The following is a 23,437-nucleotide window of genomic DNA, read 5'->3' as shown; positions in this document are numbered from 1 at the left end:
GCAACATTAGTAATAGCTCCAGCCTTAAGCCTCTATCTATTCTTTTCTTAACGATCAACTAAGAAGTGTGTTTTTATTTAACGTGTACAAGCTCACAACAAATCGTGATGCATTGTTTTGCCTTTATTTTACAGTAGCCTATTTATAACTTAATTGGCCATATACACTTCTGTACTGTACTGTAAGAATTTTTAAATCTTTCAATCTTTTTAAGCCTCTGGATCTGCTATTTTAGCTGTAACATGTTTGGACCAACAAAGGATCAAACTCGTTTTTCTGCTATACCACCAAAATGTGGAAAGCCTTACCGAAGGCCATAAAGGAGTGTGGATCACTAGCATCCTTTAAAATTGCCCTGAAAAACCACTTACAGACAGCAGCCGTTCGCAACTGGTAAAACAAACTAACCTAGCCCAACCCTCCCCTCCCCTGCCCCTTTGTATATACTTACTGTTTGTTTAGACTTACTGTTTTCTTTTTCTTTTTTCTATCATTTTTTTTTTCTTTACATATCTACTGCATAGTACTGTCTTCTATTTGTCTGTCATTCAATGTTATATGAGATACTTCCAGTGGAAATAAGCTTAGTCTTTTCATGGATCTCCTTTTAGTAGACCTTGTACCAGTGAACTGTACCGTCATGAAACTGTACCTTTTCCTGTGCAAACTTCTAATAAAGTCTTCAATCAATCAATCAAAGACTTAGCTGAAAATCTTCACCTGACACATTTTCAAGGAAGGAAGGTCCCCATATTTTTTGGGGGGTCCCCAGATGACAGTGAAGTGATAATGTCCATCCATCCATCCATCCATCTTCAACCGCTTATCCGGAATCGGGTCGCGGGTGTAACAGTTCCAACTGAGAGTACTCCCAGGCCAGTCTGGAGATATAATCCTTCCATCTGGTCTTTGGTCTGCCACGGGGTCTCCTCCCAGTGGGACGTGCATCGAGGAACTTCCTAGGAAGGCGCTCGGGGGACATTCGTACTTGTATGCCCGAACCACCTAAGCTGACTCCTTTCCAAGTGAAGGAGCAGTGGTTCTACTCCAAGTCTCTCTCTAATTTAAGGACTTTAAATACCTTTTGAATACCAAAAAATAAAGATAATAATGAACCTACTGTAGGAGTAAGAATCATAGCACCTCAGATACTAGGGACAACAGCAAAACCGATCCTCTTGATCATTTATTTCGCTTTATTTCTCCTCATTGTATACAGTAGGTGTAGCAGAGTGACTCACTGCCTCAGCTGATGGCCTCACAAGTCTAGTATCTCCCAATTGGTCCAAAGGGATATCCCTTTGGACCAATGGTTAAAGGCCCACTTCACCTCTGGGACACCCCTATCTTATTTTATTCTTGTTTGGGACACGATCAACACAATCCTGAGTAATTTTTTGTGTTCAATCTGTGTTTTTAGATATTTTAGTATTTCAGCATGTACTAGTGATGCATTTTGCATCATCAGTGATGCGTTTTGCATCATATGATGATCACCACTGAAAAGACCAATTGATGCATTTTGGCGTTAATGGCGGCCAATGTGTTGAAGGTACAATTCTTCTGCATTGTGTTCTGTCTATTTAAAGGCGAATTTTAGCGAAAATAACTCAGGATTGTGTTGATCGTGTCCCAAACAACAATAAAATAAGATAGGGTTGTCCCAGAGGTGAAGTGGCCCTTTAAGATATTGGACTTCACCCGGGAGAGCCGGGTTCGAATCCTGGGTGTTACATTTTATTATTACTACTGATGCAGCAACAATGACGTGAGGAACATTAACTCTTACGTATACCTGTAGTGTACACAAGACGTCGCGATACAGATCACCACACCTTGAACTTTGAACCTTGAAATAAAACTTTGTATTAATTATTTATTGCATTACACTGAATTCAAAGGTTCACTCACTCAGGGACTCTCAGGAGAGCAGCCCTACAGTGGTTCTAGTGCTGCATTATGTACAAGTTCTACATACAGTAACTGAGGTAGCTTCTGTTTGAGTCATTTACCACTAGTCAACATTTACCATACATGCTCTGTGTATCAGCTGTTAGTGATTGGATTATGTGGGTCCGCTGAACATTATGAGCAGCTGATGCAGTGGCGTAGACAGAATCGAACCGGCGACTGGGCCTGAGCCCAACTGGGTGGGCCTGGGTGCGCGCGAAAAAAAATCCATGTTTTTCGGGTCGGATCGGGTCTTCTGGTGCGATTTGGGTCGGGTTTGCATGATTAAATAATCAATTCATGCGTGGTGTCCACTAGTGATGCGCGGGTCATTCCAGCCGTGCAAAAACAGAATGGCATATTAGAGAAGAAGCCGGTAACATGACGGCATGAGATGCTTATTTTAATTGACAACACTCCTGTTAGTATAAGACTATACACACGGAGCACAACGCTAATGTATCACAGAGAGATATTGCAGACTGACCCAGTAGCCTAGTCACTGGTGCAAGACAAAATAAACAACTATGAAGAGAAAAGACCGAAATGTTTAATTGCACCGTCAACTTTTTATCACGCTTCTCCCTCTCCCACAACAAAAACAGCCAAGCCAGCAGAACGTAATTAACCAGTCTCACTCACCTATTGCTGCTTTCAAACGCTGTGTATTGTTTTAAGTCCCAGGAGCATGGTTTCATATCATGAATATGAACTTTAGATTAGTCAAAAAGCTTGAGTCAGTATAATCCACGTGAATCCTGTATACATTGTGCAGGCTGCAACAACTCTTGACAAGTAGCCCAACACGCTTAAGCATTTCCTGTAACGGTGGATTTCAAAATAAGACCCTGCCGTAATATGATGATATATAAGCAATTGGTTTTATTTTTAAGTCGACTACTTACAGGAAGTAAATGGACTAAATTAGAATTACATGACACACTAGTCTAGACATGCTTGGCTGCGAGCAGGGAAGGACGCTTGTTGCACATTATAGCGTCCACATGATGATGTTATGTTATTTTAGTTGTTGTAAGGATGCGACTATCATCAAAATGACTATAAAAAATATAATATATGTAATAAAATAAAAAAAATAAAAAAAATATATAATTTTTTATTTTTTATTTTATTTTTTTGGGTGGGCACAAAAACGAAATGGGTGGGCCTAGGCCTAGTCAGGCCCACCCATGGCTACGCCTCTGAGCTGATGTCTTCTGACCTCAAGGTTACAGAAGGTGGAAATCAACCGTAACGTGGAAACGGTCCAGGTAGGTCTACTTTTTTTTGTTCTCTACAATTTAACACAGTTGGCTCTCAACCTGGTATTTGCTTCCTCAGTCTAGTGTTCTGCTGCTTCCATGTTTCAGAGATATTCTCACAGCAAAACCAAAGTGTAAACAAGAGTGGCATTGTTATGAATCAAACAGGCTGGAGAGCAGACGGGTGAACTTATAAAAAGATCATGATGCTATAAATCCATCCATCCATCCATCCATCTTCAACCGCTTATCCGGAATCGGGTCGCGGGGGTAACAGTTCCAACTGAGACCTCCAGATTTCCTTATCCCGAGCAACTTCCTCCACTCCCTCAGGGAGTATACCGAGGCGTTCCCAAGCCAGTTTGGAGATATAATCCTTCCATCTGGTCTTTGGTCTGCCACGGGGTCTCCTCCCAGTGGGACGTGCATCGAGGACCTTCCTAGGAAGGTGCTCTGGGGGCATCCGTACTAGATGCCCCAACCACCTAAGCTGACTCCTTTCCAAGTGAAGGAGCAGTGGTTCTACTCCAAGTCTCTCTCGGGTGATTGAACTTCTCACCCTATCTCTAAGGGAGATACCAGCCACCCTTCTGAGAAAACTCATTTCGGCCGCTTGTTTCATTAGAGCGTCAGTGGTGGCCAATGTGTTAAAACAAGATTGTGACTTACTAACTTGTAAAAAGTGAAATGATTTTAGAATGGAAGTGCATGCAATCAGAATCACCCTGTACTATAGCATTACACGCAATATGTTTTTATTTGAACATTTTCCCTTTGATATTTCCAGTACTTGTTGACACTGTAAAAAACACATCTGCTACCTGGGTTGCATCCTGGAGGCTAACCTATCCAGTGAAAAAATGACTACCAAGGTAATCAAAAAAGTCAACCAACAAATTTGTTTCTTGCAAAGGGTTGCCCCGCTGATCAATATTAAACCTCGAAAGACACTAGGAGGTGCTCTTATTGGGCCCCTCATTGATTACGGAGTCCTTGTCTGGTATCGCGACGCCCCAGCTGCCTTAAAGTTAAAGCTCCAAACAGCCCAGAACAAACTAATTAGGGTCGTGCTTGGTCTTCCATCTCAGACCCACCTTACCGATCATCACCACGAAAGCGTGGGGTGGCTCAATGTAGCTGACAGAGTACAGCATCTTGCAATGGGCCTGGTGTACAAGATTCACTACACCTCCAAGATACCCATGTACCTGGCAAACTACTTCTTAAAGGTCAAGGATGTTCACGATCACAACACCAGAGGCAGCTCCACTAATCATCATCAACGTAGATTTAACACTAAACAAGGCTCTAACTCGTTCTCCTGCTATACCATCAACATGTGGAACGCCCTTCCTCAAGCCCTAAAGGAGAGCAAATCCCTAGCCTCCTTCAAAATTGGTATGAAAAGTCACCTTCAGACAGCTGCTACCCGTGACTTGTAAATAGACTAAGCCCCCATGCTCCCCCCCCCCCCCCCCCCCACCTTTTTTTTTTCTTTTTTTCTGCCTTTGTATTTGATGTTATGCTTTTGAAACTGATATTATCCTAGATAAAGTACGGTATGTTCTATCCATCTGTCTTTCAATGTTATATGAGATACTTAAAGTGTGGTTCCTGTGGAAATAAGCCTCAGCTTTCAAGGATCTCCTTTTAGTTGACCTTGTACCAGTGATTTGTACTGTCACGAAACTCTACTTTTTTCTATTGCAAACTTCTAATAAATTCTTCAATCAATCAATCAATCAATTAGAATTAAGGAGAACATTTCCAAGACATTTTAAGTGTGCCTGCAGCTCGCTAAGTGTGTGCAGCCTTGTGTAGCGGTTGGTGTTAGCATTAGCGTTTGTTAGCATTATCCCTAACCCTACCCCTATCCCTATCCCTACCCCTAACTCTACCCCTACCCCTACCCCTACCCCTACCCCTGCCCCTACCCCTACCCCTAACCCTACCCCTACCCCTACCCCTATCCCTATCCCTATCCCTACCCCTAACCCTAACCCTAACCCTAGCCCTCAGGTCCAGTTACATGGTATTAGTAGTTATTAACCCTATCCCTATCCCTAGCCCTCAGGTCCAGTTACATGGTATTAGTAGTTATTAACCCTAGCCCTAACCCTAGCCCTATCCCTAGCCCTAGCCCTATCCCTAGCCCTCAGGTCCAGTTCCATGGTATTAGTAGTTATTAACCCTATCCCTAGCCCTAGCCCTCAGGTCCAGTTACATGGTATTAGTAGTTATTAACCCTAGCCCTAACCCTAGCCCTATCCCTAGCCCTAGCCCTAACCCTAGCCCTATCCCTAGCCCTCAGGTCCAGTTCCATGGTATTAGTAGTTATTAACCCTATCCCTAGCCCTAGCCCTCAGTTCCAGTTACATGGTATTAGTAGTTATTAACCCTAGCCCTAACCCTAGCCCTATCCCTAGCCCTAGCCCTATCCCTAGCCCTATCCCTAGCCCTCAGGTCCAGTTCCATGGTATTAGTAGTTATTAACCCTATCCCTAGCCCTAGTCCTCAGGTCCAGTTACATGGTATACCCTTGCCCTAACCCTAGCCCTATCCCTAGCCCTAGCCCTATCCCTAGCCCTATCCCTAGCCCTCAGGTCCAGTTCCATGGTATTAGTAGTTATTAACCCTATCCCTAGCCCTAGCCCTCAGGTCCAGTTACATGGTATTAGTAGTTATTAACCCTTGCCCTAACCCTAGCCCTATCCCTAGCCCTAGCCCTATCCCTAGCCCTAACCCTAGCCCTCAGGTCCAGTTCCATGGTATTAGTAGTTATTAACCCTATCCCTAGCCCTAGCCCTCAGGTCCAGTTACATGGTATTAGTAGTTATTATCCCTAGCCCTAACCCTAGCCCTATCCCTAGCCCTAGCCCTATCCCTATCCCTATCCCTAGCCCTCAGGTCCAGTTCCATGGTATTAGTAGTTATTAACCCTATCCCTAGCCCTCAGGTCCAGTTACATGGTATTAGTAGTTATTAACCCTAGCCCTAACCAAAGCCCTATCCCTAGCCCTAGCCCTATCCCTAGCCCTATCCCTAGCCCTCAGGTCCAGTTCCATGGTTTTAGTAGTTATTAACCCTATCCCTAGCCCTAGCCCTCAGGTCCAGTTACATGGTATTAGTAGTTATTAACCCTAGCCCTAACCCTAGCCCTATCCCTAGCCCTAGCCCTATCCCTAGCCCTATCCCTAGCCCTCAGGTCCAGTTACATGGTATTAGTAGTTATTAACCCTAGCCCTAACCCTAGCCCTATCCCTAGCCCTAGCCCTATCCCTAGCCCTATCCCTAGCCCTCAGGTCCAGTTCCATGGTATTAGTAGTTATTAACCCTATCCCTAGCCCTAGCCCTCAGGTCCAGTTACATGGTATTAGTAGTTATTAACCCTTGCCCTAACCCTAGCCCTATCCCTATCCCTAGCCCTATCCCTAGCCCTCAGGTCCAGTCCCATGGTATTAGTATTTATTAACCCTAGCCCTAACCCTAGCCCTATCCCTATCCCTAGCCCTCAGGTCCAGTTCCATGGTATTAGTAGTTATTAACCCTATCCCTAGCCCTAACCCTCAGGTCCAGTTACATGGTATTAGTAGTTATTAACCCTAGCCCTAACCCTAGCCCTATCCCTAGCCCTAGCCCTATCCCTAGCCCTATCCCTAGCCCTCAGGTCCAGTTCCATGGTATTAGTAGTTATTAACCCTATCCCTAGCCCTAGCCCTCAGTTCCAGTTACATGGTATTAGTAGTTATTAACCCTAGCCCTAACCCTAGCCCTATCCCTAGCCCTAGCCCTATCCCTAGCCCTATCCCTAGCCCTCAGGTCCAGTTCCATGGTATTAGTAGGTATTAACCCTATCCCTAGCCCTAGCCCTCAGGTCCAGTTACATGGTATTAGTAGTTATTAACCCTAGCCCTATCCCTAGCCCTAGCCCTATCCCTAGCCCTAGCCCTATCCCTAGCCCTAACCCTAGCCCTCAGGTCCAGTTCCATGGTATTAGTAGTTATTAACCCTATCCCTAGCCCTAGCCCTCAGGTCCAGTTACATGGTATTAGTAGTTATTATCCCTAGCCCTAACCCTAGCCCTATCCCTAGCCCTAGCCCTATCCCTATCCCTAGCCCTCAGGTCCAGTTCCATGGTATTAGTAGTTATTAACCCTATCCCTAGCCCTCAGGTCCAGTTACATGGTATTAGTAGTTATTAACCCTAGCCCTAACCCTAGCCCTATCCCTAGCCCTAGCCCTATCCCTAGCCCTATCCCTAGCCCTCAGGTCCAGTTCCATGGTTTTAGTAGTTATTAACCCTATCCCTAGCCCTAGCCCTCAGGTCCAGTTACATGGTATTAGTAGTTATTAACCCTAGCCCTAACCCTAGCCCTATCCCTAGCCCTAGCCCTATCCCTAGCCCTATCCCTAGCCCTCAGGTCCAGTTACATGGTATTAGTAGTTATTAACCCTAGCCCTAACCCTAGCCCTATCCCTAGCCCTAGCCCTATCCCTAGCCCTATCCCTAGCCCTCAGGTCCAGTTCCATGGTATTAGTAGTTATTAACCCTATCCCTAGCCCTAGCCCTCAGGTCCAGTTACATGGTATTAGTAGTTATTAACCCTAGCCCTAACCCTAGCCCTATCCCTAGCCCTAGCCCTATCCCTATCCCTATCCCTAGCCCTCAGGTCCAGTTCCATGGTATTAGTAGTTATTATCCCTAGCCCTAACCCTCAGGTCCAGTTACATGGTATTAGTAGTTATTAACCCTAGCCCTAACCCTAGCCCTATCCCTAGCCCTAGCCCTCAGGTCCAGTTCCATGGTATTAGTAGTTATTAACCCTATCCCTAGCCCTAGCCCTCAGTTCCAGTTACATGGTATTAGTAGTTATTAACCCTAGCCCTAACCCTAGCCCTATCCCTAGCCCTAGCCCTATCCCTAGCCCTATCCCTAGCCCTCAGGTCCAGTTCCATGGTATTAGTAGGTATTAACCCTATCCCTAGCCCTAGCCCTCAGGTCCAGTTACATGGTATTAGTAGTTATTAACCCTAGCCCTAACCCTAGCCCTATCCCTAGCCCTAGCCCTATCCCTAGCCCTATCCCTAGCCCTCAGGTCCAGTTCCATGGTATTAGTAGGTATTAACCCTATCCCTAGCCCTAGCCCTCAGGTCCAGTTACATGGTATTAGTAGTTATTAACCCTAGCCCTATCCCTAGCCCTAGCCCTATCCCTAGCCCTAGCCCTATCCCTAGCCCTAACCCTAGCCCTCAGGTCCAGTTCCATGGTATTAGTAGTTATTAACCCTATCCCTAGCCCTAGCCCTCAGGTCCAGTTACATGGTATTAGTAGTTATTATCCCTAGCCCTAACCCTAGCCCTATCCCTAGCCCTAGCCCTATCCCTATCCCTAGCCCTCAGGTCCAGTTCCATGGTATTAGTAGTTATTAACCCTATCCCTAGCCCTCAGGTCCAGTTACATGGTATTAGTAGTTATTAACCCTAGCCCTAACCCTAGCCCTATCCCTAGCCCTAGCCCTATCCCTAGCCCTATCCCTAGCCCTCAGGTCCAGTTCCATGGTTTTAGTAGTTATTAACCCTATCCCTAGCCCTAGCCCTCAGGTCCAGTTACATGGTATTAGTAGTTATTAACCCTAGCCCTAACCCTAGCCCTATCCCTAGCCCTAGCCCTATCCCTAGCCCTATCCCTAGCCCTCAGGTCCAGTTACATGGTATTAGTAGTTATTAACCCTAGCCCTAACCCTAGCCCTATCCCTAGCCCTAGCCCTATCCCTAGCCCTATCCCTAGCCCTCAGGTCCAGTTCCATGGTATTAGTAGTTATTAACCCTATCCCTAGCCCTAGCCCTCAGGTCCAGTTACATGGTATTAGTAGTTATTAACCCTTGCCCTAACCCTAGCCCTATCCCTATCCCTAGCCCTATCCCTAGCCCTCAGGTCCAGTCCCATGGTATTAGTATTTATTAACCCTAGCCCTAACCCTAGCCCTATCCCTATCCCTAGCCCTCAGGTCCAGTTCCATGGTATTAGTAGTTATTAACCCTATCCCTAGCCCTAGCCCTCAGGTCCAGTTACATGGTATTAGTAGTTATTAACCCTAGCCCTAACCCTAGCCCTATCCCTAGCCCTAGCCCTATCCCTATCCCTATCCCTAGCCCTCAGGTCCAGTTCCATGGTATTAGTAGTTATTAACCCTATCCCTAGCCCTAACCCTCAGGTCCAGTTACATGGTATTAGTAGTTATTAACCCTAGCCCTAACCCTAGCCCTATCCCTAGCCCTAGCCCTCAGGTCCAGTTCCATGGTATTAGTAGTTATTAACCCTATCCCTAGCCCTAGCCCTCAGTTCCAGTTACATGGTATTAGTAGTTATTAACCCTAGCCCTAACCCTAGCCCTATCCCTAGCCCTAGCCCTATCCCTAGCCCTATCCCTAGCCCTCAGGTCCAGTTCCATGGTATTAGTAGGTATTAACCCTATCCCTAGCCCTAGCCCTCAGGTCCAGTTACATGGTATTAGTAGTTATTAACCCTAGCCCTATCCCTAGCCCTAGCCCTATCCCTAGCCCTAGCCCTATCCCTAGCCCTAACCCTAGCCCTCAGGTCCAGTTCCATGGTATTAGTAGTTATTAACCCTATCCCTAGCCCTAGCCCTCAGGTCCAGTTACATGGTATTAGTAGTTATTATCCCTAGCCCTAACCCTAGCCCTATCCCTAGCCCTAGCCCTATCCCTATCCCTAGCCCTCAGGTCCAGTTCCATGGTATTAGTAGTTATTAACCCTATCCCTAGCCCTCAGGTCCAGTTACATGGTATTAGTAGTTATTAACCCTAGCCCTAACCCTAGCCCTATCCCTAGCCCTAGCCCTATCCCTAGCCCTATCCCTAGCCCTCAGGTCCAGTTCCATGGTTTTAGTAGTTATTAACCCTATCCCTAGCCCTAGCCCTCAGGTCCAGTTACATGGTATTAGTAGTTATTAACCCTAGCCCTAACCCTAGCCCTATCCCTAGCCCTAGCCCTATCCCTAGCCCTATCCCTAGCCCTCAGGTCCAGTTACATGGTATTAGTAGTTATTAACCCTAGCCCTAACCCTAGCCCTATCCCTAGCCCTAGCCCTATCCCTAGCCCTATCCCTAGCCCTCAGGTCCAGTTCCATGGTATTAGTAGTTATTAACCCTATCCCTAGCCCTAGCCCTCAGGTCCAGTTACATGGTATTAGTAGTTATTAACCCTTGCCCTAACCCTAGCCCTATCCCTATCCCTAGCCCTATCCCTAGCCCTCAGGTCCAGTCCCATGGTATTAGTATTTATTAACCCTAGCCCTAACCCTAGCCCTATCCCTATCCCTAGCCCTCAGGTCCAGTTCCATGGTATTAGTAGTTATTAACCCTATCCCTAGCCCTAGCCCTCAGGTCCAGTTACATGGTATTAGTAGTTATTAACCCTAGCCCTAACCCTAGCCCTATCCCTATCCCTAGCCCTCAGGTCCAGTTCCATGGTATTAGTAGTTATTAACCCTATCCCTAGCCCTAGCCCTCAGGTCCAGTTACATGGTATTAGTAGTTATTAACCCTAGCCCTAACCCTAGCCCTATCCCTAGCCCTAGCCCTATCCCTAGCCCTATCCCTAGCCCTCAGGTCCAGTTCCATGGTATTAGTAGTTATTAACCCTATCCCTAGCCCTAGCCCTCAGTTCCAGTTACATGGTATTAGTAGTTATTAACCCTAGCCCTAACCTTAGCCCTATCCCTAGCCCTATCCCTATCCCTAGCCCTATCCCTAGCCCTCAGGTCCAGTTCCATGGTATTAGTAGGTATTAACCCTATCCCTAGCCCTAGCCCTCAGGTCCAGTTACATGGTATTAGTAGTTATTAACCCTTGCCCTAACCCTAGCCCTATCCCTAGCCCTAGCCCTATCCCTAGCCCTATCCCTAGCCCTCAGGTCCAGTTCCATGGTATTAGTAGTTATTAACCCTATCCCTAGCCCTAGCCCTCAGGTCCAGTTACATGGTATTAGTAGTTATTAACCCTAGCCCTAACCCTAGCCCTATCCCTAGCCCTAGCCCTATCCCCAGCCCTATCCCTAGCCCTCAGGTCCAGTTCCATGGTATTAGTAGTTATTAACCCTATCCCTAGCCCTAGCCCTCAGGTCCAGTTACATGGTATTAGTAGTTATTAACCCTAGCCCTAACCCTAGCCCTATCCCTAGCCCTAGCCCTATCCCTAGCCCTCAGGTCCAGTTCCATGGTATTAGTATTTACCAGTAAGACTCCCTAATCGGGAGATAAGCGACCGTTGGTCGCTTATCTCCACAAATATCACAGCCTCCACCTCTCACGTCATACGGGCAGCCATAGTTACACCTGGAATGTTGAATCTCCATATATGGAGATAACCTACCCATCACACAAAGTCTGACCTCACCAGCCCATACCTGGGCATGGACGACTTATATCTCCATATACGGAGATGGCCATATATGGAGATACGATGACATCACAGAGTCCACAGCTGATGATGTGGCGTGATGTCATACAATACACAAACAAGCCCTATATAAAGGGGCAATTCTCACCAGGGAAGAGAGCATTCCCCACTAGCTGAGTATCTTAAGATGTTTGGATGTGATGATAAGCCACAAATAGGCCAAAAGTTTGTTTTACCAATTATCAAGACATACGGGCAGTTGACAGTTTGCCATTGTTACTCATTGAAGTTGAATCTCCATCTGAATCCCTTTTATGCCCATATATGGAGATCCCTGCTCTGAGTATCTGACATCACTAATCCCTTTTATGCCCATATATGGAGATCCCTGCTCTGAGTATCTGACATCACTAATCCCTTTTATGCCCATATACAGTAAGGAGATCCCTAACAGAATCCATTTTATGCCCATATATGGAGATACCTGCTCTGAGTATCTGACATCACTGTGATGTCACCTGTTTATGCCTAAATATGGAGATCCCTGCTCTGAGTATCTGACATCACTGCGATCTCACCTGTGATGTCACAGTGACACATCACCTCAGTATCTGTGATGTCACAGTGACACATCACCTCAGTATCAGGCGTTACACGTATACATTGAGCAGGGCAAAGGTGTGACGTGTGTGACGGACGGACGGACGGACGGACGGACGGACGGACGGACGGACGGACGGACAGCCGGTGGAGGTTTTCATACTAAACTGCGACCTTACGGTCGCAATTAACCCTATCCCTAGCCCTAGCCCTCAGGTCCAGTTACATGGTATTAGTAGTTATTAACCCTAGCCCTATCCCTAGCCCTAGCCCTATCCCTATCCCTAGCCCTCAGGTCCAGTTCCATGGTATTAGTAGTTATTAACCCTATCCCTAGCCCTCAGGTCCAGTTACATGGTATTAGTAGTTATTAACCCTAGCCCTAACCCTAGCCCTATCCCTAGCCCTAGCCCTATCCCTAGCCCTATCCCTAGCCCTCAGGTCCAGTTCCATGGTTTTAGTAGTTATTAACCCTAGCCCTATCCCTAGCCCTCAGGTCCCTAGCCCTAGCCCTAACCCTAACCCTAGCCCTATCCCTAGCCCTAGCCCTATCCCTAGCCCTATCCCTAGCCCTCAGGGTCAGTTCCATGGTATTAGTAGTTATTAACCCTATCCCTAGCCCTAGCCCTCAGGTCCAGTTACATGGTATTAGTAGTTATTAACCCTAGCCCTAACCCTAGCCCTATCCCTAGCCCTAGCCCTATCCCTAGCCCTATCCCTAGCCCTCAGGTCCAGTTCCATGGTATTAGTAGTTATTATCCCTATCCCTAGCCCTCAGGTCCAGTTCCATGGTATTAGTAGTTATTAACCCTATCCCTAGCCCTAGCCCTCAGGTCCAGTTACATGGTATTAGTAGTTATAAACCCTAGCCCTATCCCTATCCCTAGCCCTATCCCTAGCCCTATCCCTAGCCCTCAGGTCCAGTTCCATGGTATTAGTAGTTATTAACCCTATCCCTATCCCTAGCCCTCAGGTCCAGTTACATGGTATTAGTAGTTATTAACCCTAGCCCTAACCCTAGCCCTATCCCTAGCCCTAGCCCTAACCCTAGCCCTATCCCTAGCCCTCAGGTCCAGTTCCATGGTATTAGTAGTTATTAACCCTATCCCTAGCCCTAGCCCTCAGGTCCAGTTACATGGTATTAGTAGTTATTAACCCTAGCCCTAACCCTAGCCCTATCCCTAGCCCTATCCCTAGCCCTAGCCCTATCCCTAGCCCTCAGGTCCAGTTCCATGGTATTAGTAGTTATTAACCCTATCCCTAGCCCTAGCCCTCAGGTCCAGTTACATGGTATTAGTAGTTATTAACCCTAGCCCTAACCCTAGCCCTATCCCTAGCCCTAGCCCTATCCCTAGCCCTCAGGTCCAGTTCCATGGTATTAGTATTTACCAGTAAGACTCCCTAATCGGGAGATAAGCGACCGTTGATCGCTTATCTCCACAAATATCACAGCCTCCACCTCTCACGTCATACGGGCAGCCATAGTTACACCTGGAATGTTGAATCTCCATATATGGAGATAACCTACCCATCACACAAAGTCTGACCTCACCAGCCCATACCTGGGCATGGACGACTTATATCTCCATATACGGAGATGGCCATATATGGAGATACGATGACATCACAGAGTCCACAGCTGATGATGTGGCGTGATGTCATACAATACACAAACAAGCCCTATATAAAGGGGCAATTCTCACCAGGGAAGAGAGCATTCCCCACTAGCTGAGTATCTTAAGATGTTTGGATGTGATGATAAGCCACAAATAGGCCAAAAGTTTGTTTTACCAATTATCAAGACATACGGGCAGTTGACAGTTTGCCATTGTTACTCATTGAAGTTGAATCTCCATCTGAATCCCTTTTATGCCCATATATGGAGATCCCTGCTCTGAGTATTTGACATCACTAATCCCTTTTATGCCCATATATGGAGATCCCTGCTCTGAGTATCTGACATCACTAATCCCTTTTATGCCCATATACAGTATGGAGATCCCTAACAGAATCCATTTTATGCCCATATATGGAGATACCTGCTCTGAGTATCTGACATCACTGTGATGTCACCTGTTTATGCCTAAATATGGAGATCCCTGCTCTGAGTATCTGACATCACTGCGATCTCACCTGTGATGTCACAGTGACACATCACCTCAGTATCTGTGATGTCACAGTGACACATCACCTCAGTATCAGGCGTTACACGTATACATTGAGCAGGGCAAAGGTGTGACGTGTGTGACGGACGGACGGACGGACGGACGGACGGACGGACGGACGGACGGACGGACGGACGGACAGCCGGTGGAGGTTTTCATACTAAACTGCGACCTTACGGTCGCAATTAACCCTATCCCTAGCCCTAGCCCTCAGGTCCAGTTACATGGTATTAGTAGTTATTAACCCTAGCCCTAACCCTAGCCCTATCCCTAGCCCTAGCCCTATCCCTAACCCTAGCCCTCAGGTCCAGTTCCATGGTATTAGTAGTTATTAACCCTATCCCTAGCCCTCAGGTCCAGTTACATGGTATTAGTAGTTATTAACCCTAGCCCTAACCCTAGCCCTATCCCTAGCCCTAGCCCTATCCCTAGCCCTATCCCTAGCCCTCAGGTCCAGTTCCATGGTTTTAGTAGTTATTAACCCTAGCCCTATCCCTAGCCCTCAGGTCCCTAGCCCTAGCCCTAACCCTAACCCTAGCCCTATCCCTAGCCCTAGCCCTATCCCTAGCCCTATCCCTAGCCCTCAGGGTCAGTTCCATGGTATTAGTAGTTATTAACCCTATCCCTAGCCCTAGCCCTCAGGTCCAGTTACATGGTATTAGTAGTTATTAACCCTAGCCCTAACCCTAGCCCTATCCCTAGCCCTAGCCCTATCCCTAGCCCTATCCCTAGCCCTCAGGTCCAGTTCCATGGTATTAGTAGTTATTATCCCTATCCCTAGCCCTAGCCCTCAGGTCCAGTTCCATGGTATTAGTAGTTATTAACCCTATCCCTAGCCCTAGCCCTCAGGTCCAGTTACATGGTATTAGTAGTTATAAACCCTAGCCCTATCCCTAGCCCTAGCCCTATCCCTAGCCCTATCCCTAGCCCTCAGGTCCAGTTCCATGGTATTAGTAGTTATTAACCCTATCCCTAGCCCTAGCCCTCAGGTCCAGTTACATGGTATTAGTAGTTATTAACCCTAGCCCTAACCCTAGCCCTATCCCTAGCCCTAGCCCTAACCCTAGCCCTATCCCTAGCCCTCAGGTCCAGTTCCATGGTATTAGTAGTTATTAACCCTATCCCTAGCCCTAGCCCTCAGGTCCAGTTACATGGTATTAGTAGTTATTAACCCTAGCCCTAACCCTAGCCCTATCCCTAGCCCTATCCCTAGCCCTAGCCCTATCCCTAGCCCTCAGGTCCAGTTCCATGGTATTAGTAGTTATTAACCCTATCCCTAGCCCTAGCCCTCAGGTCCAGTTACATGGTATTAGTAGTTATTAACCCTAGCCCTAACCCTAGCCATATCCCTAGCCCTAGCCCTATCCCTAGCCCTCAGGTCCAGTTCCATGGTATTAGTATTTACCAGTAAGACTCCCTAATCGGGAGATAAGCGACCAACGAAATATCACAGCCTCCACCTCTCACGTCATACGGGCAGCCATAGTTACACCTGGAATGTTGAATCTCCATATATGGAGATAACCTACCCATCACACAAAGTCTGACCTCACCAGCCCATACCTGGGCATGGACGACTTATATCTCCATATACGGAGATGGCCATATATGGAGATACGATGACATCACAGAGTCCACAGCTGATGATGTGGCGTGATGTCATACAATACACAAACAAGCCCTATATAAAGGGGCAATTCTCACCAGGGAAGAGAGCATTCCCCACTAGCTGAGTATCTTAAGATGTTTGGATGTGATGATAAGCCACAAATAGGCCAAAAGTTTGTTTTACCAATTATCAAGACATACGGGCAGTTGACAGTTTGCCATTGTTACTCATTGAAGTTGAATCTCCATCTGAATCCCTTTTATGCCCATATATGGAGATCCCTGCTCTGAGTATTTGACATCACTAATCCCTTTTATGCCCATATATGGAGATCCCTGCTCTGAGTATCTGACATCACTAATCCCTTTTATGCCCATATACAGTATGGAGATCCCTAACAGAATCCATTTTATGCCCATATATGGAGATACCTGCTCTGAGTATCTGACATCACTGTGATGTCACCTGTTTATGCCTAAATATGGAGATCCCTGCTCTGAGTATCTGACATCACTGCGATCTCACCTGTGATGTCACAGTGACACATCACCTCAGTATCTGTGATGTCACAGTGACACATCACCTCAGTATCAGGCGTTACACGTATACATTGAGCAGGGCAAAGGTGTGACGTGTGTGACGGACGGACGGACAGCCGGTGGAGGTTTTCATACTAAACTGCGACCTTACGGTCGCAATTAACCCTATCCCTAGCCCTAGCCCTCAGGTCCAGTTACATGGTATTAGTAGTTATTAACCCTAGCCCTAACCCTAGCCCTATCCCTAGCCCTAGCCCTATCCCTAACCCTAGCCCTCAGGTCCAGTTCCATGGTATTAGTAGTTATTAACCCTATCCCTAGCCCTCAGGTCCAGTTACATGGTATTAGTAGTTATTAACCCTAGCCCTAACCCTAGCCCTATCCCTATCCCTAGCCCTATCCCTAGCCCTATCCCTAGCCCTCAGGTCCAGTTCCATGGTTTTAGTAGTTATTAACCCTAGCCCTATCCCTAGCCCTCAGGTCCCTAGCCCTAGCCCTAACCCTAACCCTAGCCCTATCCCTAGCCCTAGCCCTATCCCTAGCCCTATCCCTAGCCCTCAGGGTCAGTTCCATGGTATTAGTAGTTATTAACCCTATCCCTAGCCCTAGCCCTCAGGTCCAGTTACATGGTATTAGTAGTTATTAACCCTAGCCCTAACCCTAGCCCTATCCCTAGCCCTAGCCCTATCCCTAGCCCTATCCCTAGCCCTCAGGTCCAGTTCCATGGTATTAGTAGTTATTATCCCTATCCCTAGCCCTAGCCCTCAGGTCCAGTTACATGGTATTAGTAGTTATTAACCCTAGCCCTAACCCTAGCCCTATCCCTAGCCCTAGCCCTATCCCTAGCCCTATCCCTAGCCCTCAGGTCCAGTTCCATGGTATTAGTAGTTATTATCCCTATCCCTAGCCCTAGCCCTCAGGTCCAGTTCCATGGTATTAGTAGTTATTAACCCTATCCCTAGCCCTAGCCCTCAGGTCCAGTTACATGGTATTAGTAGTTATAAACCCTAGCCCTATCCCTAGCCCTAGCCCTATCCCTAGCCCTATCCCTAGCCCTCAGGTCCAGTTCCATGGTATTAGTAGTTATTAACCCTATCCCTAGCCCTAGCCCTCAGGTCCAGTTACATGGTATTAGTAGTTATTAACCCTAGCCCTAACCCTAGCCCTATCCCTAGCCCTAGCCCTAACCCTAGCCCTATCCCTAGCCCTCAGGTCCAGTTCCATGGTATTAGTAGTTATTAACCCTATCCCTAGCCCTAGCCCTCAGGTCCAGTTACATGGTATTAGTAGTTATTAACCCTAGCCCTAACCCTAGCCCTATCCCTAGCCCTATCCCTAGCCCTAGCCCTATCCCTAGCCCTCAGGTCCAGTTCCATGGTATTAGTAGTTATTAACCCTATCCCTAGCCCTAGCCCTCAGGTCCAGTTACATGGTATTAGTAGTTATTAACCCTAGCCCTAACCCTAGCCATATCCCTAGCCCTAGCCCTATCCCTAGCCCTCAGGTCCAGTTCCATGGTATTAGTATTTACCAGTAAGACTCCCTAATCGGGAGATAAGCGACCGTTGGTCGCTTATCTCCACAAATATCACAGCCTCCACCTCTCACGTCATACGGGCAGCCATAGTTACACCTGGAATGTTGAATCTCCATATATGGAGATAACCTACCCATCACACAAAGTCTGACCTCACCAGCCCATACCTGGGCATGGACGACTTATATCTCCATATACGGAGATGGCCATATATGGAGATACGATGACATCACAGAGTCCACAGCTGATGATGTGGCGTGATGTCATACAATACACAAACAAGCCCTATATAAAGGGGCAATTCTCACCAGGGAAGAGAGCATTCCCCACTAGCTGAGTATCTTAAGATGTTTGGATGTGATGATAAGCCACAAATAGGCCAAAAGTTTGTTTTACCAATTATCAAGACATACGGGCAGTTGACAGTTTGCCATTGTTACTCATTGAAGTTGAATCTCCATCTGAATCCCTTTTATGCCCATATATGGAGATCCCTGCTCTGAGTATTTGACATCACTAATCCCTTTTATGCCCATATATGGAGATCCCTGCTCTGAGTATCTGACATCACTAATCCCTTTTATGCCCATATACAGTATGGAGATCCCTAACAGAATCCATTTTATGCCCATATATGGAGATACCTGCTCTGAGTATCTGACATCACTGTGATGTCACCTGTTTATGCCTAAATATGGAGATCCCTGCTCTGAGTATCTGACATCACTGCGATCTCACCTGTGATGTCACAGTGACACATCACCTCAGTATCTGTGATGTCACAGTGACACATCACCTCAGTATCAGGCGTTACACGTATACATTGAGCAGGGCAAAGGTGTGACGTGTGTGACGGACGGACGGACAGCCGGTGGAGGTTTTCATACTAAACTGCGACCTTACGGTCGCAATTAACCCTATCCCTAGCCCTAGCCCTCAGGTCCAGTTACATGGTATTAGTAGTTATTAACCCTAGCCCTAACCCTAGCCCTATCCCTAGCCCTAGCCCTATCCCTAACCCTAGCCCTCAGGTCCAGTTCCATGGTATTAGTAGTTATTAACCCTATCCCTAGCCCTCAGGTCCAGTTACATGGTATTAGTAGTTATTAACCCTAGCCCTAACCCTAGCCCTATCCCTATCCCTAGCCCTATCCCTAGCCCTATCCCTAGCCCTCAGGTCCAGTTCCATGGTTTTAGTAGTTATTAACCCTAGCCCTATCCCTAGCCCTCAGGTCCCTAGCCCTAGCCCTAACCCTAACCCTAGCCCTATCCCTAGCCCTAGCCCTATCCCTAGCCCTATCCCTAGCCCTCAGGGTCAGTTCCATGGTATTAGTAGTTATTAACCCTATCCCTAGCCCTAGCCCTCAGGTCCAGTTACATGGTATTAGTAGTTATTAACCCTAGCCCTAACCCTATCCCTATCCCTAGCCCTAGCCCTATCCCTAGCCCTATCCCTAGCCCTCAGGTCCAGTTCCATGGTATTAGTAGTTATTATCCCTATCCCTATCCCTAGCCCTAGCCCTCAGGTCCAGTTCCATGGTATTAGTAGTTATTAACCCTATCCCTAGCCCTAGCCCTCAGGTCCAGTTACATGGTATTAGTAGTTATAAACCCTAGCCCTATCCCTAGCCCTAGCCCTATCCCTAGCCCTATCCCTAGCCCTCAGGTCCAGTTCCATGGTATTAGTAGTTATTAACCCTATCCCTAGCCCTAGCCCTCAGGTCCAGTTACATGGTATTAGTAGTTATTAACCCTAGCCCTAACCCTAGCCCTATCCCTAGCCCTAGCCCTAACCCTAGCCCTATCCCTAGCCCTCAGGTCCAGTTCCATGGTATTAGTAGTTATTAACCCTATCCCTAGCCCTAGCCCTCAGGTCCAGTTACATGGTATTAGTAGTTATTAACCCTAGCCCTAACCCTAGCCCTAACCCTAGCCCTATCCCTAGCCCTATCCCTAGCCCTAGCCCTATCCCTAGCCCTCAGGTCCAGTTCCATGGTATTAGTAGTTATTAACCCTATCCCTAGCCCTAGCCCTCAGGTCCAGTTACATGGTATTAGTAGTTATTAACCCTAGCCCTAACCCTAGCCCTATCCCTAGCCCTAGCCCTATCCCTAGCCCTCAGGTCCAGTTCCATGGTATTAGTATTTACCAGTAAGACTCCCTAATCGGGAGATAAGCGACCGTTGGTCGCTTATCTCCACAAATATCACAGCCTCCACCTCTCACGTCATACGGGCAGCCATAGTTACACCTGGAATGTTGAATCTCCATATATGGAGATAACCTACCCATCACACAAAGTCTGACCTCACCAGCCCATACCTGGGCATGGACGACTTATATCTCCATATACGGAGATGGCCATATATGGAGATACGATGACATCACAGAGTCCACAGCTGATGATGTGGCGTGATGTCATACAATACACAAACAAGCCCTATATAAAGGGGCAATTCTCACCAGGGAAGAGAGCATTCCCCACTAGCTGAGTATCTTAAGATGTTTGGATGTGATGATAAGCCACAAATAGGCCAAAAGTTTGTTTTACCAATTATCAAGACATACGGGCAGTTGACAGTTTGCCATTGTTACTCATTGAAGTTGAATCTCCATCTGAATCCCTTTTATGCCCATATATGGAGATCCCTGCTCTGAGTATTTGACATAACTAATCCCTTTTATGCCCATATATGGAGATCCCTGCTCTGAGTATCTGACATCACTAATCCCTTTTATGCCCATATACAGTATGGAGATCCCTAACAGAATCCATTTTATGCCCATATATGGAGATACCTGCTCTGAGTATCTGACATCACTGTGATGTCACCTGTTTATGCCTAAATATGGAGATCCCTGCTCTGAGTATCTGACATCACTGCGATCTCACCTGTGATGTCACAGTGACACATCACCTCAGTATCAGGCGTTACACGTATACATTGAGCAGGGCAAAGGTGTGACGTGTGTGACGGACGGACGGACGGACGGACGGACGGACGGACGGACGGACGGTGGAGGTTTTCATACTAAACTGCGACCTTACGGTCGCAATTAACCCTATCCCTAGCCCTCAGGTCCAGTTACATGGTATTAGTAGTTATTAACCCTAGCCCTAACCCTAGCCCTATCCCTAGCCCTAGCCCTATCCCTATCCCTAGCCCTCAGGTCCAGTTCCATGGTATTAGTAGTTATTAACCCTATCCCTAGCCCTCAGGTCCAGTTACATGGTATTAGTAGTTATTAACCCTAGCCCTAACCCTAGCCCTAACCCTAGCCCTAACCCTAACCCTAACCTACCCCTACCCCTAACCCTACCCCTATCCCTATCCATATTCCGACAAATATATAAACTACAATGATTCACACATTACATATTGCAATTATTTAAACATAAAACATATCACATTATCACATCATACACTAGAAATGACTTTACCTGTTATCTGTCATGTTACAGATCAGCCATTCTGTGCGACAAACTGGCGAAAGAGGAAATGCACGGGGGATTGGGAGGGGTTGGTATAGGTGAGGGGTGGGGCTGACAGTGGGGATGACAGGGGTTCCATCACAGCATATTTGACACATTTTACTTCAAAACAAAATATAAAGTTAAAGCCTGAATATAATAACACTAGCTCGGTAATTACTCATATTTAGAATTAAAACGTTTGTGAGATCGAAGCAGTTTCTTCACAATACATCTCAAATCTAAATGTGGCATCAGATTGCCCATGTAGAAAAAACATACAAAAGCATATTTGATCCAAGTTTGTACCTGTTGTTTACACATAGTTATACTTATAAATTGAGTTCAGCCTGGCGCCCTGGTGGCCATGTTGGATTTCTCAATTTTGAGGCATTTAGGGACATTTTTGAGCTTCATATACAGCAAATTTGGATTCAGCACCCCTTAACACATTCCCCGCCATTTTAACATACCTTCGTACTCTACGGTGCCTCTGGTCTCCATAGACTTCCATGTAATTCATAGTGCACGGATCATGCACACCCATGCCTAGATAATGCACCACGTGTGTCCACATTGCTCACAGCTTTCAAACAAAAAAATCCGAATGGAAATCCGTTCAGGCATTCATGAGATAGAAGCCATTATGTTTTCCTAAAATGTAAACAAAGATGGCTGCCATGCATGTTTGATAGATGGGGTTGCTATGGGGGTTAAACATGCAATTTCGCGATTTCTATCATGCCTACTACATTTTTTTTTTCAAAATGGCGGAAATTCTCGGGACTATCGGGCCAGGCAGGGAAAGACATTGAAATAATCTCGGGACTATCGGGCCTGGCATGCAATGAGTTAATACTCCCAGAACTGTTGTGTATAATAAATATTCTCAAAATGCCTTCGGGGTTCTGATTTTTTGAAAACTGATCCTGTCTATTGCTAGTCTTATGTGATTTTGGGGGTTTTGAAGACAATCTGAAAACAATGAATTAATTTCATATCCACGCGTTCGTCTCGAAGAGCTATACAACATACTAAGATACAGGCGCATGAAACCTATTGGTTTCCGAGTTATCGCACTTAGAAAAATCTAGGATTAGATTTAGAATTAAGGAGAACATTTCTAAGACATTTTAAGTGTGCCTGCAGCTCGCTAAGTGTGTGCAGCCTTGTGTAGCGGTTGGTGTTAGCATTAGCGTTTGTTAGCATTATCCCTAACCCTACCCCTATCCCTACCCCTACCCCTACCCCTAACCCTACCCCTAACCCTAAAGAGACATTCATAGATTTATATTTAAAAGTAACTTTTATTTCCCCCCTGGACCCAGGGTATGGCAGCTGCATACCCCTGTCATACCCAATAGACGCCTGCCTTATTGTCTGGCTTAAGTTTAACATGTCTGTCATGTATTTTGGTCCCCATTCATAGCAGTGGTTCTCACCTTTTCAGGCCGCAACCCCCAAAATAATCACATTTTAACTTTTCTTTTACATTTTTTAACTATTTTAACACCTTGAGGAGCACTAAGAATTGAGGCATTTGTATAGCATTGTTCTATTGTGAAAATAGCAGATCTACATGCTCACAACGCCTCACATGTAGATCGGCCATTGTCACACTTTCTGCCAACAATATTTGACAATTTGGCCAATGTTTCATTCATCATTTTGTCAAACTGGAGTTACGTAGACAGCCACTGTAGTTTTAAATTAATCATAGTGGCTGTCCTTCATGGCATGAAATGTGCATTAAAACTAAATACACACATGATTAAAAACCAAGACAGACTACAAAAAAACTATCTTTCAACAGCTTTTACATACTGGAAGGAGAAGGGTCTGATAACCTTTGCAGATCTACTGTATATAGTCTATAAATAAC

Source organism: Nannobrachium achirus (genome assembly GCF_963921795.1).
Source record: "Nannobrachium achirus genome assembly, chromosome: 1".
Taxonomy (NCBI): Eukaryota; Metazoa; Chordata; class Actinopteri; order Myctophiformes; family Myctophidae; genus Nannobrachium; species Nannobrachium achirus.
The sequence above is the reverse complement of the archived record's forward strand: the minus strand, read 5'-3'. Positions refer to the sequence as shown.